Raw genomic sequence first — 23,690 nt, 5'->3', positions numbered from 1 at the left:
TTCCAGCACCTTGAAGCACAGTAAAGACACATTAGACACACTGAGGGGAGCTCAGATGAAAGGCCAAGCCACATTACACCTCCAAACTACAGAAGAAGAAAAAAATGAAGGAAAAAAGGTAGAAAGAGAGAGAAAAAAAATAAGGAAAGAAGGAAAGAAAGAGAAGATGTCATTTGTGACAAGATTTCATTGCACTTGCATTCTGGTTTTAATTTACTCTAAAAAAGCAGCTGACATCAAGCAATATGCCACTTGCTAGTTTTACTTAACTCTCAGATTAATTACTTGGTTGACAAGGAAATTTTTTTTTCTGATCTAAGTCTTTGATGTTTACTGTGCCTGAGGAGGTAGGTGGGCTGAGAGCATTCTCCTTGTCATGAGTTATCCTCTATTTATGTCCAAATCTAGCCCCTTGGATGGAGAAAGGGGTCACTGTGCCCCAGAAAATCCTGAAAAAACAAAGCTGTCATTTGATGAATCCATCGACACATTAAATACTGGGATAGCTAGTGTTCTTTCACCCTTCCTTAAACTCAGATTAAAATCAAAAGAAGCTTAAGAGCTTGATCTAATAAATGGCTCTCTAAAGACAATTGTTTCATGCTTGACTCATTTCTTGGCTTCAGGAAAAATATTTAAGAGACAGGAGTTACATATTTTGAGAAAGTTTCAGGGAAAATACAGAAGTTCAGCAAGTTTTCTTTTAGCTGGAAATCTGCCAGTCTCCCCCACAGTGGATCCGCCTCTAGGCTTCAACCCAGACACTTAGGTTGGGTTCTGCTCTGCTGGAGGCTCTCAATCTACACTGCAAATTGCCTTTAGCAAATGTTCCTGAGACCAAGAGTGCTGTTTTTTCTAAAATAGGAAAGAAAGAAAAAAATGAAATGAACTTAGTGCTCCCATACATATGCATTGAAAAATGTAAGTGTGCACTAACAAATATTAATATAGTAGTATTGTCCCTCCTAGTTTCTCTTCTGCTTAGTAAATTCTTTCTCTTATTGATCAGTTCACTGAGCAACCAAATATGTAGCACACTATATTTTTATCATAAACTTTTTTATAGCAGTATTATTATATCCAGTTTATAGGAAAGTCAACTGAAGTTAAATATAAGTAACTTTTCCAGAGAAAAAGAGAAGTGTGGTGGAATTGTGGCAGAGTCAAAATTTACACTCTAGATTTTTTTTTTTTTTGCCTCCAGGTTTATTGCTGGAGCTTGGTGCCTGCACTAGGAATCAGTCCATTGCTCCTGGTGATCACCTTTTTTCCATTGTTGTTGTTGTTAATGTTGTTGCTACTGCTATTGTTGGTTAGGACAGAAAGAAATTGAGAAGGGAGGGGAAGGCAGAAGGGGAGAAAAAGATAGACACTGCTTCACCACTTAACAAGGTCAACCTCCTGCAGGTGGGGAGAAGGGGTTGAGGGGGGTTCTTGGGGAGCAGGCTGGTGGGTGGGTCTCAAACTAGGATCCTTTCGCTTCGCATTACGTGTACTTTACTAGGAACACTACCGCCTGCCTGGCCCTTCTAGATATTTGAACCTCAAATCTGTGACTATAGAAATTACACTCCATTTTAATAACTTAATCTCTCAGCTTCTAGTGTTAATCAATTGTTGGTTACATGATTTGTTGGTTACATTACAGAATGCCCATATTTACAAACTGCTCTCCTCTCTGATACTCTGGATAGACAAGATAATTTATCACCAACCTTACTAAGTTTCCCAGGTTTACAAGCCAATATCCCCATCACATCTGGTAGACCTCGTTTGACTTTCTTTGTACTCAGACCCTTGTGCTAACCAGACCGGGAATCCAGTATGGACATATGGTGTCCATATTTTTCCCAGCACAAATTAATTGCACTTGTTTTCTCTTCTGGTGTTGGACTACACTGGAACTTCAGCCAAAAAAACATTTTTCCTCATCTTATCTCTTGTTCTACTAGCTAGTTTTCATTTTGAAGACTGCAATGAACACTTCAATCTGGACTCTTGATAGATCCTGCCTGGCTTCACATTTCACATTTAAAAAAAAAAATTTATAAAATGGAAATCCTGACAAGACCATAGGATAAGAGGGCTACAATTCCACACAGTTCCCACCATCAGAACTCTGTAGATCCTGCCTGGCTTCACATTTTCTCATAAAAAAAAAAATTATAAAATGGAAACCCTGACAAGACCATAGGATAAGAGGGCTACAATTCCAGACAGTCCCCACCATCAGAACTCTGTATCCCATCCCCTCCCCTGACAGCTTTCCTATTCTTACCTAAATTTTGTTCTCATGTTGTCATCTTTTGGCCCAACATCATCCACATAGAAACTAATTGTTTAATGTTGACCACAACCTCCACTACTGTTAACAACAGTTTACTGTATATCCTGTTGGCCACTTTATTGAAGACACTTGAGATAACCATTTATTAGAGTGCAAACTCTGGGTTGGAATCTGAAACATACGAAGAAGTATGTTCTCTGTTATTGTGGGAGCTTCCAGTTCAGTGGCTTTATCCTCCACTAGGACAGAGTTAAATATTTCCTTAGATTAAGTAGCCTTAATCATTGAGTTTTTCTTAGGAAACTACGTTCTTCTAATATCACCTTAATAGGAATGTCTCTACTTAATTTGTTAAGTCTCTAATTTCTGGCTCAGATATGCCAAAGTTTTGTGGTGACACATGATTGTATACCTGGACATTGACCTGTTTTGATGATATAATACAAGGTGCTTAAGTCATAGGGTCTTGGTTGGCATTTTTTTGCCGTTTTTTTTTTTTTTTTCAGACAATGTCTAGGAATCATCTAACTTCAGTTTTGTACCATTTTCCTTAACTGTATTCTCTATCATTAGTTTTACTGCCATGTTTTTTTTAAAAAAGGGAGGGAGACTTAAACTGTCATTTCTTGTGCCTATTTGTTGGGTATTGGATGATTTCGAAGCATAATTTTTTTCTGTAATCCTTGCAAAGGTGGGTTTTGCTTTTTCAGATGTGTAGCTCACTCTTCTTATAAGATCTCCAGTGACTGGTGGAAGGATCCTGGTTCGAGCCCCCGGCTCCCCAACTGCAGTGGAGTTGCTTCACAGGCGGTAAAGCAGGTCTGCAGGTGTCTGTCTTTCTCTCCCCCTCTCTGTTTTCCCCTCCTCTCTCCATTTCTCTCTATCCTATCTAACAACGACTTCACCAATAACAACAATAATAATAACTACAACAACAACAACAAAAAAGAGCAACAAAAGGGAAAATAAATAAATATAAAAAAATGACAAAAAAAAGATCTCCAGTGACTAAGCCAACTTTCTAAAAATAAAATGAGAATAACAACAATAATTTGGAATGCTTATCGTGTGTTTTAACAATTGTAATAATGATAAGTATTATAATAATAAGCTGTAATGGATTTTAATGCTTATTTTGCTATTTTGTGAGAAGTTATGCATGTAAATCAACACATTTTATTCTAACAACATTTCTGTCTGGCACCAGAGCCAATGATTTTAATAATTATGCAAAAGACATTTCACTAGGGAGTTCTTGTTAGCTCTTCAGTATAAGCAGAACTATATATATATATATATATATAAAACTTGCTGAATATCTTTCAGAAGATCCCCTAAAAATAAGATATGCGCACATACATATATTCATATATGTGTACATATTTTAGTACTTGTATGTATATATACTATGTTGTGGATACACAATGCATATTTATTGATAGAGACATAGTAGATTTAATTTCCTTATTCAAATGATTTTCATACACTGTATGGCAATCATTGTTGGATTTTCCAAGGAATTCTTCATTGCTTATCAAGTTTAAACAAATTTCCTTGTGTATTATTTTGCTGAGAGTAACAAAATCAGGTAAATTGGTTTAAACATAGAAGCATCAAATAAAATGAATGATTTACTAACATATTAGGATAGCTTGTGGATGTTAATTGCAAGAAGTGCAAGCTGTCAGCAATTCAGGGCCACTTTCATCTCCTTGAGTCTTCCCCAATCTCCTCTCTGGCTTCTCTACCACCCACTGCTTCACAAGTCTCCCCCACCACCCAACCATCCTTTCATTTACTGTTCTATAGATAGCTACACTTTTTTCTGAGGATACCTGGAGGGAAGCACACTTCAGGGTTCTGTGATAGTAACTCAAACTTCTGAGTGCAGATTGTAGATTTTTCCAAGAAAGAAAAACAGTGATTGAATACAGTGCTTGACCTTAAGTCAAATGTCTTCTTTTAGGCTCAATCATGCCTGCCGGCAGGGCTGAATACATACATATAATCTGCCAAGTGAGCATAGTTCCTAATTCTCTATCTTGAGTAAGATATGAAGGCTTAGTAACAAATTCACTATGTACAAACCATGTGGACTGTCATTCTCTTTGTCCAGAAACCATAGTTGTAAGACAGTATTCCCTAATCTTTAGTGATAATACATCCAGCTGTCCTCAAAGATATTGGGAAATTCCTTCATAAGAGATAGACTGCATTAATTATGACAAAGGCACATTGTGTTCCTAGACTTTCACTCATTGGATGAGGCAACTCCCTGCAATATTTCTATGTAGCTGTATCTTCTAGTAATGCAGTGGTGATACTAACTTCCAGCATTTCGATACTACCTGCAGTCTTATCAACTGAGGGTTTTATATCCCTCCAAATCAGCACAAGGTCTACAGTTCACCAAAATTAGCCAAAAGGTATGGAGGAGGAGGACAATGGAGCCATTTTGAAGGATGACCTCCAGACCCACAGGAATGATGAAACTAGACTACTCAAGTGGATTGATTGGTTCTTTCAGAGCAGACACTAGAATAATCTGACACTGCACTGGCAAGATTCCAGCTACTGATTTTTTTTCCTCATGACTGTCCTTAAGTCAAATATTGTGTCTAAAAGACCATCTAACTATAACTAAAAAGGGAACATTTGGAGCTTTTCAGTCAGTTGAATAGCTAGAGTCTTTTCAATAGCAACACTCTTGATTAATAATGAACGGTACAAACGATCCTCTTATTCAAGTGACTGGTAATTCAAATTATTTTTTGCTTTGGACCTACCCATAGGCCCAAAGTATAGAAAAGAAAAATGAGGCAGGTGCTGAATTAAGCTTTAATTCCTTTATGAAAATAACAGAAGGACCAACAAGATAACTCACCTGAATAGTGTGCTGGCCTTACCATGTCACCTGCCAGCTTTGAGCCTACTCCCCACTTCACTGGAGGAAGCTTTGATACTGTGGTATCTTTCTCTCTCTTTCCCCTTCACTCCCTCTGTCTGATAAAAAGTCAACTCATACTGGTGAGAACAACAACAACACAATGAAATAATAAGAATCAAAGCATGTACCTCATGCTTTGGGGGTAGTAGATGTTTCTTAGACACATCACAGAAATAGCGGACACTTGCACCTAGTACTCAATACAAAGAGAACGATTGTGCAAATTTCTCCACCAGTAAATTTTTGGTTGCCACACAATTCTTCCCACATTCTAACACTCTCTTCTGTAGAACTTTTTTCTTATATTTATTTATTTATTCCCTTTTTGTTGTTCTGGCTGTTTTCCCTGTAGAACTTTTAGAGATACCTGGATTAGATGCGTTGTACATGGACTCAGAATGCACTCTGAAATCTAACTTTGAAAAAGCCACTCTATTAGTTTTTTTCTCTTTCTACTCACCCTTTCACTTTAAGTACATAATGTCTGATAGTAACATTTTGCAGATTTATCAATAATTAACATGAAACTGAAAGACATGTCCCCTCTAGAAATACAAAAAGAAGCCATTTGTTTTAACAAGAATTACCATGATGGCCCCATGAAAATTAGTGTGAAAGTCATTAATGTAGTTCTAACAAATTTACTGCTTCACAAGTCTGGGTTTGTCTGATAATCACCTAGCGGTTTAAAACAACACAACTATCTAGGCCCTACATCATAGTCTCTAATTTAGTGTGTCTATAATGTTCTTTTATCATTAGGATTTATTGTCTATCTCTATCTCCCTTTCCCTCTCAAATTATTTGTCTATCCAAAATAAAATAATTTTTTAAAAAAAAAATTTGACAACTAAAAGAAAGATCATGCAATGGAACAGTATCTGGGATTCATAGTGTTTTAGTACTGGGTGGGGATGCATTGGATCGACCTTCCCATGGTGCATCCCGTGAGTACCCATTCATTGGGGAAACTGACGATCCTTCCTAGCCGACTGAATCCACATGGATCCCAGTCACTTTCAAAGCCAGCAACAAGCAGCTCCTGACAGCTTTCAACCTGACCTGTTGACTGGCTACGGAAGAAGGGCAAACGCTAGAAGAAGAAGTACTGGGTGCTTAGTTGAGGTAAGTACATGGTAACAGAGTAAGGTGCTAAGAAGTGAAACAGAATAAGTAGAATATGACTCTCTCTAAGCTATCTTTATGTATTTTCTACGAAATTGAAAGTGTCTTGAAAACAATAAATCCTAATGATAAATTCATGGATACATGTCTACATATGCCCTGCCTCACGGGATCTGGTCTATATCTAGGCTCTGGATCTCTGCTAGGAAGTGAATCACCTGAAATGGAACCAAGGTGTCCTATGAGAAAGGAAAGGTCTCACCTGAGTATTGAGGTGAAGGGTTGACAATCCAGGTTTTATGTCTCTGGACACAATAAATGGTGCATCAGTATTTTAAAAGCCCACCTAGTTACTCTTATGTGGAAGTAGTGGCCAGGAACTGTGATGTATATGCCTCAGAAGTTTCTTCAGGTTTTTGGGCAAGCAACATCACCTGAGAATTTTCTAGAAATGCAAATCTGGAACCACTTCAAACAGGTTGAACCAGTAAGAAAGCCCACATGAATCTCACATTTGAAAACCAATGAATTAGATCCCAACAGGAAGACTTCCTAGCCTCTAACATTTTTTTTTTTGCCTCCAGGGCTATTGCTGCTTCTTGCTATCAGCTTGACTACATTGTTCCTGATGGCCTTTTTTTTTTTTTTTCTGTCCTCTAGATAGAGGTGGAATAGATAGAAATAGATAGGGGAACAGAGATATAGAGAGAAGGAGACCATAACACTACTCATGAGACTTCCTCCCCCAAGCAGACTCTCCTATGTTGCATTCTGGGACTCAAACTTTTGTTTTTTCACCAAGTTATATATGTGCTTGACCTGCTGAGCTGCCTGCTGGCCTCCAACAATTTTCCTAAAAGGTGGCTTTGAGCATCACTGCATGAATTGCACCTGTGCTTAAAGAGGCACATAACATTGTGGTCTGTGGGTGGCAAGGCTAGCTCTTAACAAGTGGCCTCATTCCTCCCAGAGATAAGGTGAGCATTGATGTAGAATATCACCTTGACAGAGGGAAAAAAAAAAAAAAAACCAGCCTTGGCTCAGAGCGCTCTCCCTCTCTCTCTCTCTCTCTCTCTCTCTCTCTCTCTCTCTCTCTCTCGATATGGACAATGAGAAATAGATTGTGCCCACTTAGAACCTTTTCCCCCCAAATAGTCCTCTTTATTGTGATACCATAAATATCAATGTGCTGCTAATTATTAAAATGTGTAAAATTACTGTGAAGAAAGGGACCTCACCTAACCCCAGGCTTTTTCTCATTATTCTCAAAGCAGAGCCATTAACTTTCTCTAACTTCTGCTCAGGTGTTGAAAAGCTAATTCACAGCTTCCCAGCTGCTTACTTGTGGGGACACCTTTCTTTTGCTACAGCAGTAATTGCCTTGCTACTTCCCTCAGTTGCCCTGCAGAGAAGTGCCTGACTCAACTTGCTTTGTCTGTGGCTTTAACTCAGTGCCTATACTTGCTTTGCATAGAGGAAACATTCTCCTGAAGATATTTTCACTCTAATCCGTGTGACTACTTCCAGTTGGGGCATGAGAAACAAGATTACAATGAAAACATGCACTAATACATGTTCTGTTTGTGCAGGAGAAGGTATTGAAAACAAGTTAGGGATTATGTTGCTGTGTGGAGAGCAGAGAAACTAGCTTCACTGGTTCCAGTTTGCAGAGATGGCCTACTAAGACTGTGCGTGAGGCATGCTGGCACGTACTTGGGGGAGATGTGCAACTATGTCCCTGTGAGAATCACATTCATGCAAAATGTTTCTTCAACAAGATAAAATGAATCTAATTTCAAATCAAGGAGAAACAAAATTCACATTCAGTCAGAATTAGTCCAAAATACCTAGATGGATGGAATAGCATTAGATTTGGAACAAGCTAAACTTGGAGAATTATTTTTTTTTCTGTGATTAAATCATTTTTTAGGTCATAGTAGACACATAATGAGATCAATAAGAGGTCTTGTTGTACTTTAATGTGATACACTTGGTTGGTTTGTGAAGTAGTCACATATTTTATCTGATATTCAGCTACTCTGTAATATTAGGGGTCTAGATGATAAGGAGGTACTGAGGGGGCAGGGAAAAAGATAAGAGCATTTAGCCAGAGCCAAGCTTTGGGCAACAAGCAGAAAGGAATAAATGAGATCTTTCACTGAGATTCCCAGAACTACCTCACACATCAGGGAGCACTGGGTGATGACAAGTGTTGGCTTTGTATCCTAGGTTGGGACAGGCTATGTTATGTTCTGTAGGAGTCAAGTCTTACAAATCCCAAGATTATGATTATCTTTCATGTTTACTCAGTCGTGTTACTGAGGACTTTCTGAGGTCATACTCAGAGTCTTATCTTTTTTGGAAATTCAGTTGACAAGGAGGTTAGACTAGGTAAAGAGACTTTTGTTTTCCAGTAAAAAGTATAAATGACCCTATGGCTAGTTGTCATGACACCTCCTACCCCATGTCTTGACCTGTTTTTGTAGGCATTCCAACTGCATCTATGAATCTCTCCACCCCATCCAAAGACATAGTCCCACTCATAGCTGACTCTGTTAGTTACCTACATAGACCTAGAAAACCCAGGGTCATTTTGACTCCTTTGTGTATTCTACATTTTTTTTCTCTATTTGGCCTGCCTTTCAGGAATGAAATCTGGTGCTGAGGGGCTGGAGAGATAACTCAACAGCTAGGACACCTGCCTTCCCATCTGTATGACCCATGTTTGAGCCCCAGCAGCACAGAAAAAGACCAACCTGAGGAAGGCTCTGGTGTTGTGCTGTCTCTCTCACTCTCTGTCTCTATGAATGAAAAAGGATGCCCAGAAGTAATGGAATCACCCATATGTGAGGGCCAGAATTTGAAATGGAAAGGAAAAAAAAAAAACCCTCATGCTGAACATTCACAAGACCAAGTCCTAGGAATTATGTTAATATCAGACATTGTCGAGTCAGGGGTATTTTGATATTGTCAGTGCCAGTATATATATGGCAGTCATCCATCTCACTGCTGTTCTAAGGCTTGATGCTGTAGGACACCCTATTGTTAATCTTTGCCTGGGAAACTGTCACTTTTATTAACTGATAGTTTGCTAGTTCAAGCCCCAGTAGTGGTCCTATTAGAGTCTATCTCTCCATTGCATTCAATCTTCCTTCTAAAATGTGAAGGTGCTCTTTCCATGACTATATGATTTCAATAGCTTTCCTGTGCAATGAATATGAAAATCTAAGCTTCATATGTATGCAATATATCAAATTCTATTTTATTTAACACTTTCACACTCAACCTAGTAAATCACTTTTAGATAAGCTCTCTCTTATTCTCAAGATTCTGTGCCATTATAGTTTTTACTTGTTCTGCATGAGATATTTTATTTCTTGCTTTTTTTTTTCAAGCTAGTCCTTCCTTATCCTGGAGATTCATCTTAGGAATCATCTTCTCTGGAACAATTTTCTAAGCTCAATATTCTGGAGCATGTATTCTTGTAAGTAAAAGGGCAAAAATGCACATATTTTGTTAGAGATGTGTGTTCTGTTGCTGTTTCTCTCACTGTCATTTGCACAATCACTCCTTATTTTCTTTGACAGTATTTTCATAGTCTGGCATAAGAAGACAGGAGGAAGAACTCAGTGAAGACCATGATAGAGCTTTACCATGACGAAAGGGCATTTCACCTTTAACTCAGACTAAATGGAGAGGTGTGGTTTACGAGATTTCTAGAAATCAAGAGGAGAACTTGATGTGGCTCAAGTCTGATGCTACAGAGGTGATTGGGCTATTTGGTGAAAGAGAAAGAGAGTGTTTGGAAAAAGAACTCGAAGAGGAAGTTTGGCTTATGTACAGCACATGGAATAAACTGCTAGCCAAAAATAAAGAGTGTAAGAAGAAAAGAACAGAAAAGAAAAAGAAAGGAAAGAAAGAAAAGAAAAGAAAAGAAAAGAAAAGAAAAGAAAAGAAAAGAAAAGAAAAGAAAAGAAAAGGCATATTACCGCCAAAGCAGATTGCAGAGTCACTTTGTGGAGGAGCAGGGGAAGTAACTGGATTTCTGTTGTTATATCCAGTGGGATTTGCATCAAGCCAGAACCAGCCTTGGACAGAAGCAGTGTAGGGGCTTGTGGGGCTTGCCTGGAAAAAGGACAAAGGGATGAAGACATTGAAGACATTGAAGGAGTTGGTAAAAATGGTGGCCAAGGAAGCATACTCTGAGGAAGGAAAGGTGGGAAGTCAATTGAAGGCTGAATGGTTGTACTAAATAAATAAATACAAATAATGTATTCAGTCACTTCTCTCATTGGTTTTTAGTGTAGTTAAAAAGTTAACTTAAGCTGATTCCAGTGGTAGTGTCTGGGGAAGGGGTGGCAGGAACCATGTGTGGCTTCTTAGGTGAAAAAGAATCCCCTGAAACAGCCCAAGAAGCAGGTCAAGGAGATGGGCAAGACAAGACATTCAAACATAAATAGGAAGAGAAGCAGAAGAAACTTGTGGAACTAAAAATAATGCAGGGAGGGGCCCCCTGGCCATAGAAGGAATTAATAAATCTGGCAAAAAAAGTAGGTTGTTCTTTATGTCTGGTGCAATGGCGATCCTCACTTCCATTTCTGTTTTTAAACATCTGGGTTCTCTGCTGTAGCACCAGCTGCCACCAACAGCTAGAATGAAATTTCTTAGAACCTGTTAAAAATTTAAGGTAAAAAGTTTTTGTTAAAAAACAGAACAAAAACAAGGTGGTTCATTTTTAGTTCCTCTCACTCAGCCACTCAATTTATCCTATAGTCAGGATAAAACCCCTTTAGAATCCAAGGTATATTCTTCCATCTTTGTTCTATACTACATGCTGGACCTCCTAAATTAAACCAATTCATTTGTAATGGGAAAAAAGAAAGAAAGAAAGAAAGAAAGAAAGAAAGAAAGAAAGAAAGAAAGAAAATAAGTTAAACTCTCACTGTCAACAAAAACATGGGAACAATGTCATTTATCTCAGTGTCAGAGATCTACTTTGAAGGTTATGACTGATGGAGGAAAAAGTCATAACAAGAGTTGTATTCCATGGGTTGGAGGAACAGGAGCTAAAATTCACTCTCTCTAAAATAACACCAAAAATGATAACATCCTTAACATGTCGGTTCTCTTTTAGCTATTTGGTTGTCACCTGGAACTGAAGGATACCAAAGAGAGCTAAAACTCCCTCCAGTTCAGAGCCACCCTCTTTGATTTCAAATATTCCTCAATCTTTTATCTTTGGGATAATTGCAGTTTTAGACAAGGGCTCGAGCTAAGTTGTCTGCCCAACACACTGTTCAGTGAAAGATTAAAAGATAATTGGATTAAGAACTTCACAGGGAAAAAAAAAACATCAAGATGAAACATCTCTCTGTTAAGCCTCTCCTGGGGAGGAACATTGGGATTAAGTGAGCCACAAATAGTACATGATGACTTCACCAAATGCCATGTTACCAATCCTGACTAAAACAGTTATATAATAAGAAAGAGAAACTGCTTTACTTGTGACAAAAGCACAAAAAAAGAAAGAAAGAAAGAGAGGAAGAAAGAAAGAAAGAAAGAAAGAAAGAAAGAAAGAAAGAAAGAAAGAAGAGAAAAAGTAAAGAAAAGAAAGAAGGAAGAACAAGACTGTTGACATTCTCCATCTCGTCTGCCAATCTGACAACTGTTTTGCTTCTCATAAATAGGTGGTTCTCTGAGTCTTAGGATCTTTTTAGGGTCCAGGATTCTTATTCTTGGAGAACCTTCCTCCATCTTATATTATTATAACTTAAAATGAACCCATCTATATAAACTCAAATTTGCCTATTTATGTGTAATCATTCCTGTAGTTACATAGCATACATCTTCTATTTTATCACCATTCAGTAAACATCCAACTTTAGTTTTGAAAGGTTCTCTTATTTTCTAGCAGATGATGTTCTTCCCAGGTCTCAAGCATTTTGTTGATCTTTATAAGGTTCCTAGCACAGGAACTTTTTCTGCTTCAGTGCATGAATGACTTCTAGTTTAGTGGGATAGATGGCTTCTTGGAGGAACTACTGTAAAATGACATTAAGGTTGCTGAGAATGCATCCAGGTCTAAGCTTTCCATCCAATCTGAGTGACCCAGACAAGCTCTCTGTCTCTTTCACTAGTGCTACCACCAGTGCTGCTTGTCTCTGCTTTCAGTAGAAAAAAATAATTGGGTAACTTGAATAGAGTGACAACACTTAGGAAAGATAGATAACAGGTTTCTTTTCTTTTTTTTTATTAATTTCTTATTATCTTTACTTATTTGTTGGATAGAGACAGCCAGAAATCAAGACAGCCTGGGAGACAGAGAAGGAGAGAGACAGAGAGACACTTGCGGCACTGCTTGACCGCTTACGAAGTTTTTTCCCCATGTAGGTGGGAGCCAGGGACCCGGGACCTTGTCACTATGACATGTGCACTTAACCAGGTGCGCCACCATGCCACCCCAGATAACAGCTTTATGTGGGAATAGATCAAAGGGCAGAAATTCAAGGAAGCCATTTTTTTCCCTTTAGTGAAAATACAGATAACTGTATCATTGTCTTTTTCTTTTTTCAAATACACTTTATGATGGGAATAATATGCTACAGCAGAAAATTTTTTCTTTTTCTCTTTATGGGTCAGTAGTAAGTGTAGAATTAGTATCATTAGACTTGACTTTAAACTTCAGCTCATTTGTTTGAATGACATGGAGCAACTATTTAGCCTGTAGGAACTTAAGTCTCCATATCACTAAAGGTGTGTATGGTTAGTTAGTCAGTTTCTCCCCCCATTCATATCTAGAAACTGAGTGATAGTACTCAGAAATAGAGGTTTTAGCAGACATAATTGAATTAAGACGAGACTACATGAGACTAGAGGGGACCTACTTCTAAGAACTGGTGTTTGTGTAAGGTAAGGAAAATTTGGATGGAGAAGTATGGGAGATAAGAAAATGTGAAGATGGAAAGAGATATTAGAGTGATGAATTTTCCAGCCAAAAAATGACAAGAAGTGTCAGAAACCACCCAAAACTGCAAGGGTAATGGCAGGGTCCTCCTCCAGGATCTTCAGAGTTATTGACACCTGGATTTTAAACTGCTGGTCTGCATAGTGGAGGAATTATTTTCTAGGTCAAGGGTATGGAACATCTAATCTGTAATGCCTCAGAAATCATTTGGTCTGGCCCTGTCAGTCAAACACAAGTAGGACTCAAAATCCAATAAATTTAGGCATATTTTTCATAGCAACATTAAATACTAATTTTTAATTGATAAGTTTGTATGACCCACAAATGATGCTGTAAATGTCCAAATGAGTTAAATTTTCCACAGCCCCTGCAGAAAAGAGTCTGGAATTTCCTCAAAATGCTAGAGAATGAATCTACACTATGATTTAGTAGTTCTTCCCGTAGGGATCTATTCAAAAACACAAAACTTCTATCCAAAGAGATCTATCTAGCTCTGTGTTCCTAGCATCACAGTTCATAATACCCAAAACCTTGCAATTGACTTCTTGACTGCCTTGTACCCAACTGTCTGGGTTCTGCTGGCCTGAGATGACTCACTCAGCCCCATGAGTGCTCTTCCAACTGGTAGCAGGAAGGGTAATAGGGGAGTGACCACAAGAATCCACTAGCTAGGTTAAGCGCATGTGGCGCAAAGCACAAGGTCTGGCGTAAGGATCCGGGTTGAAGCCCCCGACTCCCCACCTGTAAGGGAGCTGCTTCTTGGGCAGTGAAGCAGGTCTGCAGGTGTCTATTTTCCTCTTCCCCTCTGTCTTCCCCTCCTCTCGCTATTTCTCTCTGTCCTATCTAACAATGATGACATCAATAACAACAACAATAAAAAACAAGGGCAACAAAAGGGAAAGATAAACATTAAAAAAATAATAAAAAGGATTCCACTATCTAGTAGATTCATTTGGAGCAACTTAACTACACTACAACACTTTTGCGTGTCTTGTTCATCATATCTTTCTCACTTTCAATTATTCTTTTTCAAATCTAATAATGAATATTCATTTATTTATGACTTTTTTCTTTTCTTTTGCCTCCAAGGTTATCACTGGGGGTTGGTGCTGCATTATGAATTCACTGTTCCTGGAGGCCATTTTCCCCATTTTTGTTGCCCTTGTTGTTATTGTTGTTGTTGGATAGGACAGAGAGAAATCAAGAGTGGAGGGGGAGACAGAGGGGGAGATAAAGACAGACACCTGCAGACCTGCTTCACTGTGAATCCAGTCCCCTGCAGGTGGGGAGCCAGGGGCTCACCGGGATTCTTGAGCTATTCCTTGCACTTCATGCCATGCACATTTAACCCACTGCACCAGTGCCTGGCCCCCTATTTATGAAAAATTTTAAGTTCTGTTGCAACTTCAGGCATGTGTAATTTTACCATTCAAGGACACTTTTTCATTCCGACATAGAGAAAGACAGACAAACATAGAGGGAGGCTGTCTCCTCCCAGGTGGGGCTTGAATCTGGGTAATGTGCATGACAAGGTGGTCACCTCATCCAGTGATATTTCTCTAGCTCTGGTTCAAGACTTATAATTTCCTTTCCTATCTCCACCTTTCCATATAAAACTTCAATGCTTCATATCATAAGAATCAGTGATTTGATTTCTCTGAATTGGCAGACACTTATCATAGAAAGAAGGAAACATACTCACAATGAATGCCCTGTATATAATTATTTCCATAATAAAAAATAAGACAGTTACTCATAAATTATCTTAACCAGGACTTAAACCCATCTTTCTTTCAAATTTTGGTTAAGGGTAGTGAAGGGAAGCACCACCTACCACCTTCACAGCTTTCATCTGTCACAAAAGAGCCAGGATAATTATCTCTGATAGAAAAGACCTTGAAATCAAATTCTAAATACCTTGATTTCAGTCTTCATGTTGACCTCATTTTTTACCGATTTCCTTAGGCTTTCACAAAATAGGAAAACAAATACACGTTCTAAATACTATCCTATAGTTAGTATTTGTGAATATATGATGTGATAATCTATTTTAAAGTGGTTTATAAATATAAATGTCTCTATTAATCATAATCAGGTTTGCTTCATGCTTAGTTCTAGAATAATAACAAGGATAACAGGTCAGAACTCTCAACCAGTGCATCATAGTTGTATTTCTCAATGCATCAAAAAATATATATATCTTAGTTATAGGTTCACGTGCCATGTGCCTAAATACATGTATTAAGGCACTGTGTGGTAGTTGGGTTCAAGTCCTTGGTCCCCCTTGAAAGGGGGAAACTTCATGAGCAGCAGAGCTGTACTGAAGGTGTCTTTCCTCTCCCTCTCTTCTCTTTCTCTGTCTCTCATCCTCTACCTTCCAAAAAAAATGATATCTGGAATTGGGGTAGTTGTACAGGCACTGATTTCCAACTATAATCCTTGTGGATATACATATGTGTATATATATATACCTCATTAAGAAATAAAATATAAAACTATTTGAGAGACACGTTCAAGGTGGAGCACCGTGGCTATGAGACAGTTTGGCCACAGTCTAAGTTTTCTTTGGTACCAGTGACAGTATCCAATTTCTTCTCTAGGCAAGTGATTGAGTACACAAAGGGACTCTGTATGAATCTACTGTTAGTAATGGTCATCTCATAAGGTCTGGAAATTAAAGGAAGTTTCCCATGACAGAAGGTAGTCCTCAGGATGTAGATCATAACTTTGCACCTTCATCAGTCTTTTGCAGTACAAAAGGAATGGAAAGAACTAAGCTGAACATTATAAGACAGTCTGATATATTTCAAGTATTTTATTTGTCACCCTTAATTTTACCACAGGAAAACACCTCAAATTATAAGGCAGAGAGAGAAGAAGAAATGGCTGAGAAATGAAGATTTTCCACATCCCAGCCAGGCAGGAGGGAGAGCCCTAAAAATATGCCCCAAATTACTTTATATAATTATTTCCCTTATTATATTACCCTTTTATTGTATTACTTTTTTTTGCCACCACCACCCTTTCACATACTCAAATGAACCCCAGGAACATTCACTATTCATTATTATCTCATCTGCATAACTAACTGAACTTGTTTCTGTCATAAAAGTAAAGGAATAGACTTTTTAAATTGCTCATGAAGGAGCTCTTCTACATCAGTGCCATTAAATTAAATTTCTGCTCTGTATAATGCATAAAAATGGCTTGTGATTTTTTTTTCCTGGTGACTCATTGTGCTTGAACTCCAAGGAAATTCCTCAGAAATGGAAAAAAATCTATTTAAAAATGAGCAGCAAGATTGTCATTTAAAAGTGTTTTGTTGTTGTTGTTTGGAATCCTTATTTATTTATTTATTTTAAAAAGGTGACATTAACAAAACCATAGGATAAGAGGGGTACAACTTCACACAGTTTCCACCACCAGAACTCCGTATCCCATCCCCTCCCCTGATAGCTTTCCTATTCTTTAACCCTCTGGGAATACGGACCCAAGGTCATTGTGGGTTGCAGAAGGTGGAAGGTCTGGCTTCTGTAATTGCTTCCCCACTGAACATGGTCATTGACTGGTTGATCCATATTCCCAGCCTGCCTCTCTCTTTTCCTAGTAGGTGGGGCTCTGGGGAAGCTGAGCTCCAGAACACTTTGATGGGGTTGTCTGTCCAGGCAAGTCTGATTGGCATAATGTTAGCATCTGTTACCTGGTGGCTGAAAAGCAAGTTAACATACAAAGCCAAACAAATTGTTGAACAATCATGGACCTAAGGGCTGGAATAGTGCTGATAAAGTGTTGTGGGGGGGGGGGGTGTCCTCCATTTTGTAGATAACTAGTAGGCATATTTTAGTTATATTTCAAAGGGCCTATAGCTATACTAGTTGTTTTTTTGTCTCTGAGCCTGAAATCTGATATGCAGGTAGATCCAAGTTTTTGTCTGGGGAGGTGATGTCATGGCTGTAAAAGGACCAGAAAACTGGATCAGGGAAGAGAGTAGCTCCCTAATATGGGGAAGGGGTGTAAGTATTGTTGACTGTAAACCCCATCGATTTGATTTGGTCTGGGGCCCTTATTCAGCTTAGGAGCCTATGTGAGCTCTGCATCCCTGTAGATCTGAGCTCACATTCTGTGGTCATGAGTAGGAATGTTCCAAGCTGCCCCAATATCAGAACTCATCTTCCTCAGGTGTAGCATAGAGTATGTTGTCCATACTCCCTTTAGAGGATGAACATTCTCTACTGTTGTTGTTCCAAGTTGAGGGCAAGGTCCTATGTGCGACTCACAAAGGGCTCTATTTTGTTGTTCCCAATAAAGATGGCCAGTAACAATGGAGAGAGGGATTTATTTGAGGTCTCGGCCCATCATGTCTGTTTGAGAATCTCAGGACTCCCCGATTAAGGCCCCAGCTGATGGAATGGCCTGATAGTGACTTAAGAGCCATCATTAAAGTATGCCAGTCTCTTGCCCTTATTCAGCTTTTTCAGTCCTTGCATTGCTAAGGTTAGCTTTGGAGTGAGTGAGAGAACTGTAATAGGAAGTAGGTGAGGAGGGTATCTAAATCTAATTAGACACTATTTCATTAGGAACTTTATACTGACTCACTGCAGACTTTTGTGTACTTTTGCTTTCAGGTACACATTTTGCCCTAATTTACACATACATGTGAGCATATGCTCTATCTCAGGGGACCTGGTCTATATCTAGGTTAGGAAGTGAACTGCCTGGATGGAATCAGAACATACTTTTTTTTAAAAAAAAAAAGTAATGAGATATTACTAGTATTAAATGATTGAAAATAAATTCAAAGATCCTCAGTTCATTTCTAAATCATATCACATTTCACAGAGACCAAGTGAAAAATGTCAAAAAACCTTTCAAAAAGAAACCAAAAGCAAGAGGGGGACCAACAGTAAAATGGTCAAGTTTTAAGTGAACAAATATTCCTTTTCTTATATAAAGAGAGTCTTGGTAACTTTTTTGGCATATCTTTTTAAAATACTTCTATTTATTTATATATTTATTTATAAAAAGGAAACATTGATTTAACCATAGGTTAAGAGAGGTACAACTCCACACAATTCCCACCACCAGAACTCTGTATCCCATCCTCTCCTCTGATACCTTTCCTATTCTTTAATCTCTGGGAGTATGGACCCAAGGTCATTATGGGGTGCAGAAGGTGGAAGGTTTGGCTTCTATAATTGCTTCCCAGCTGAACATGGGTGTAGACAGGTCGATCCATACTCCCACCCTGCCTCTCTCTCTCTCTCTAGTGGGTCAGAGCTTTGGGGAAGCAGAGCTCCAGGACACATTGGTGGGGTTGTCTGTCTAGGGGAGTCTGATTGGCATCATGGTAGCATCTGGAACCTGGTGGTTGAAAAGAGATTTAACATACAAAGCCAAACAAATAGTTGACCAATCATGAACCTAAAGGCTTAAGTAGTGCCGATGAAGAGTTTGGGGGTCCTCCATTTTGTAGATAGCTAGTAGGCATACTTTAGTATATTCCACAGGGTCTGTGGCTATACTAGATTTTTATTTTTATTTTTATTTTTAAAAAGAGAGAGAAATTTACAGAGAAAGACAGAACCACAGCACTACTCAACTCCGGCTTATAGGTACCAGGAATGGAACCTAGTACCTTGGAGGCTCATTCATGAAAGTATTTTGTATAACCACAATACTATCTACCTGTTTTTGTCTGACATTTGTCATATGAAATGATTAGAAAGTCAGTGAACTAAATCAGCTGGGAGGGTGCTTGCTTTGCTGTGCTTTTCACTTATGTTCAAGTCCAGTCTTCACTGTACTGGGCAATCTTTAGTGCTGTTAAATCTTTCCTTCTGTTTTTTTCTATCTGAAAAAGTTAAACTGAAGTGATGAAATCCCTACAATCACACACACACACACACACACACACACACACACACACACACACACACACAACCTTTTACAACAAAACTCTTTCATAGTCATATCTTAATAAAACTCTGGTTATTTTTGTCTTTGTATTTTTTTTCCTGCCTCCAGGGTTATCACTGGAGCTTGGTGCTGGCACTCTGAATCCACTGCTCCTTGTGGCCATTTTTTATTTTTCTGGATAGGGCAGAGAGAAATTGAGAGAGGAGGGGGGGATGGGAGAGGAGATAGAGAGAGAGACAGAGAAAGGGAAACCTGCAAACCTGCTTCACTGTTTGTAAAGTGTTTCATCCTGCAGGTGGGGAACTGGGAGCTCGAATCCAGATCCTTTCTCGGGTCCTTGTGCTTCATACTATGTGTGCTTAACTAGAGGTGGGTGTGCCTTCGCTCAGCCCCCTCCTCACTTAATCTTTAATGGACAGACTGACAACATTCTTATCTATCAGACTGAGGTTTCTGAGATATTCTGCTGACAGAATACACTATTAAAAGTTATCAAGAGAACTTAAATTATTTGAGTTTCTCATCTAAAGTCTAAAATTCATTCATTCTTCTTCTTCTTCTCCTTCTTCTCCTTCTTCTTCTTCTTCTTCTTCTTCTTCTTCTTCTTCTTCTTCTTCTTCTTCTTCTTCTTCTTCTTCTTCTTCTTCTTCTTCTTCTTCTTCTTCTTCTTCTTCTTCTTCTTTCCCTAAAGTAAATTAGCAAGTGCTCCTCCAGGGAATGCCTTGGATCTTTGGGAGGTTTCACATCCTGAGTATTACACTGTGGAATTCTCACTCACGTATTATCTTCCAGTTTTGTACACACACTTTTCTTTTTTTCTTTTCCTTTTTTTTTTTTTTTTGCCTCCAGGGTTATTGCTAGGGCTCAGTACCTGCACTACAGATCCACTTCTCCTGGAGGCCATTGTCCCATTTTGTTGTCTTTATTACCCTCGTTGTTATTATTGTTGTCATTGATGTTGTTGTTGTTGGATAGGACAGAAAGAAATCAAGAAAGCAGAGGAGACAAAAAGGGAGAGAGAATGACAGACACCTGCAGAACTACTTCAGCGCTTGTGAAGAGACCCTCCCCTGCAGATGAGGAGCTGGGGGCTCAAGCCCGGATCCTTCCTCTGGTCCTTGTGCTTGGCACCACGTGTGTTTAACCCACTGCGCTACTGCTCCCCCTTCACCCCACACACTTTTCTAAGCTTCTTCCATACCCTCTAAAAGCCTTATTCATGAAATTGCTCAATAAAGCCCTTACAATATTCTCCAATCAGTATTAAGGTAGAAATACCCCTGCAAGGAGTGTTACTTTGAGTGCATAACCTTTTAACTGTTTGAAGTGGCTCAGTAGTACAATTCCAAGTTCAAAGGAGCCCTTTGCTAGAATTTCTTCTAAGTGTAGGTTGAGGGAGATGTGAGAGGGGGTTGAGAGGAAGGAGAGGAGTGAGATGGATAAGGAAGGTGCAGGTTTTCAGCTTGCTGTTTCAAATCACACAAACCCAGGGAGGGATCTGTCCCAGTATACACAGGGACAATGTAAACACAGGATAGCCAAAAGATTATCGGGGTGGAAAGTTCTATGTCTAAGAGACTGGAGATGGCCTTCTCTCTATCTTCATCACCATAGGAGTGAGTTCAGGCCAGGAAAAAACCCTCCTCCTTGGAGGCAGTGTCCTTTTACTAACAAAGTTTACTAAACATCAGGGATTTCAGATACAAAGGGGGCAGACTAAGGTGGATAGCAGACCAAACAGTCAGGTAAATGACTAGATAACTTAAAGTATTAAGTGTAGTAACTGAATCTAAAGATTCAGTTAGTAGGTTTAAACTTAATATAAAACTTGCCTACCAGTAATTTACTTGGAGCTTATTTCAAAGGTTAAGACATTAAATGTCCAGGAATTTTGGCTACCCCGTGGCTATTGCTTATTAACATAGTTAGGTTTGGGAGTTTACTAGAAGCAGAGTTTTTCAGGCATTGAGTTAGCTTTATCTGATATGAATGTTCCCCAACAGGGACCAAAGTGATAAGAGAATTGGAGAGGTGCCCAATGTGGAGTTGAAAACAAAATATAGAGGAGTCTGGCGGTAGTACAACAGGGTAAGTGCATGTGGCACAAAGTGCAAGGACAGGCTTAAGGATCCCAGTTCGAGCTCCGGGCTCCCCACCTGCAGGGGAGTTGCTGCACAGGCAGAAAAGCAGGTCTTCAGGTGTCTATCTTTCTCTCCTCCTCTCTGTCTTCCCCTCCTCTCTCCATTTCTCTCTGTCCTTTCCAACAATGAGGACATCAATAACAACAACAATAATAACTACAACAATTTTAAAAGGGGGGGGGGCAACAACAGAAAAAAAAAGCAAACAAAACATAGTAGTCTGTTTCCTGATTGCATTTTTCAATTATTTTGGAAGTTCTGGAGGAGTTGAAGATTTTATGTCTTTCTTTCTTTCTTTTTCTTAACTACCACTAGCTTGGAAACCCTATTTCAACACATTCACCAACTATCCAGGTTTTATGTGTTGTGCCTTAGACCTGTATTATAGACCCACAGGTAAAAAACACAAAAGTCCTAGTTGGCTGTAAGTGATTCTAGGACACAGTAATGTCAATAGCAGAAGAAATCTAGTTTTTGAAAAGTGCTCAGTAGTTAGTGCTGATGCTGCTGACCTGTTGGCCTCCCCACCTACTCAAGCACTTCAGGTTGCCACTCCTACCAGTGAGACTGGAAGTCAACAGACATTAGACTTCAGCACTGGCAAATGTGGATAAACTTCATCTCTCTCTTCCCACATCCCCAATTCCTCCTTCACCTCACAGCATCATGTCTTTGAAAACTAGTTTAACAACCTCATTTCTGCCCATTTTTTTCTGTATTCACCTTTTTATTTTTAAATCTAGCATTAAATCAAGAAAACTTTTTTTAAATTCCTTTCTCAGGAGGAATTCTCTGACAGTTTGTCAAAGGACACCTTTTTGGAATCACTGCTTTATTTCTGTCTTAGCACAAATAAAACATCCCAGAACATGTATTAAATGCAAGGTGGCAAAGAGAAAGAAAGTCCTTTTTGGAGTGGAATATATACGAGGTAAAAGTAAAAACCAACAAGGTGGGATTCTAGGAAGGGGGCTGGAAACACACAGGCCACTTGACACAGTGTGACTCAGATTTGTCCCTGCTCCCACAAGACTCTGATTCCTATGCCTTCATGGATTTAAGTTCTGCGATAAAAGATTTTTAAAAAAATGTGGCATGTACATTTATTTTGTTCCAAGCTTCAGATTTCCAATTGTTGCCTTTTAGAATAACTTTTATCACCCCCTCTTTCCCAGCTAATACTATTGTCTCTCTACAGATTCTTACATTAATGACTCAGGATCATAACCTCCTGTGAATTCGATATTATTAAATCTCCTTTCCAGCAGCTGAAATTAGAATAAAGAGGAGTTAATAAGTTGTATAGATTCATAAAATGAGTCATTAGAATCAGAGGCAGAATTCAGACACTGAAGTCACAAGTCTTGCTTCTCAATAGACCTGCTGGCTGCATATTAATTTAACCTCCATGTGGAAAGAAGGCTGAGTCACCCTGTCCTCTGTGTCATGTTTCTTGCTCAAACAGGATTCACAGTATCTGACATACCCTTCACATTTTGCAGCTTTTCTATGTCTGTCTGTCTGTCTGTCTATCTATCTATCTATCTAATGCATTGTTAGCACTGCATCTTTGTTCTCTCTTTCCCTCTCCCTCTCCCTCTCCCTCTCCCTCTCCCTCTCCCTCTCCCTCTCCCTCTCCCTCTCCCTCTCCCTCTCCCTCTCCCTCTCCCTCTCCCTCTCCCTCTCCCTCTCCCTCTCCCTCTCCCTCTCCCTTTCTCTCTCCCTCTCCCTCCAGTTGCTGAGGCTTTCTGCCTGTAACAAAAATCCACTGATTCCAGTGGCTATATTTTTTCTCCCCCCCATCATTTTATCAATAGCACAGAAAGAAATTGAGAGGTGAGAGGAGATAGAAAAGGAGAGAGGTGCAGGGTGATGTCGCACCTGATTTAGTGCACATGTTACAATTTGGAAGGACCCAGGTTCAAGCCCAAGATCTCCTCCTGCAGGGGAAATGCTTCGTAAGTGGTGAGGCAGGGCTTCAGGTGTCTCTCTGTCTCTTTCCCTCTCTATATCCCCCTTCCTCTCAATTTCTGGCTATCTCAATCCAATAAATAAAGATAATAAAAAGAAAAAGGAAAAAAGGGAGATAGAAAGTTAGACACCTGCAGACCTGCTTTCCTAGTTATAATGTGTCCTTGCTGCAGGTGGGGAGCAGGGTCTCGAACACGAGTCCTTGTGCAGGTCCTTCTGCATATTACCAGGTGTGCTTAACTGCGTGTTCCACTTCCTGCCTGCATTTTCTTTTTACCCTAACCTTATGTGAATGAAAATCCACCTACCCTCTCTGAAAATTGGATATATTCTATTTTA

This window comes from Erinaceus europaeus, chromosome 14 (genome assembly GCF_950295315.1).
Source record: "Erinaceus europaeus chromosome 14, mEriEur2.1, whole genome shotgun sequence".
Taxonomy (NCBI): domain Eukaryota; kingdom Metazoa; phylum Chordata; class Mammalia; order Eulipotyphla; family Erinaceidae; genus Erinaceus; species Erinaceus europaeus.
Note: the sequence above shows the minus strand (reverse complement) of the source record.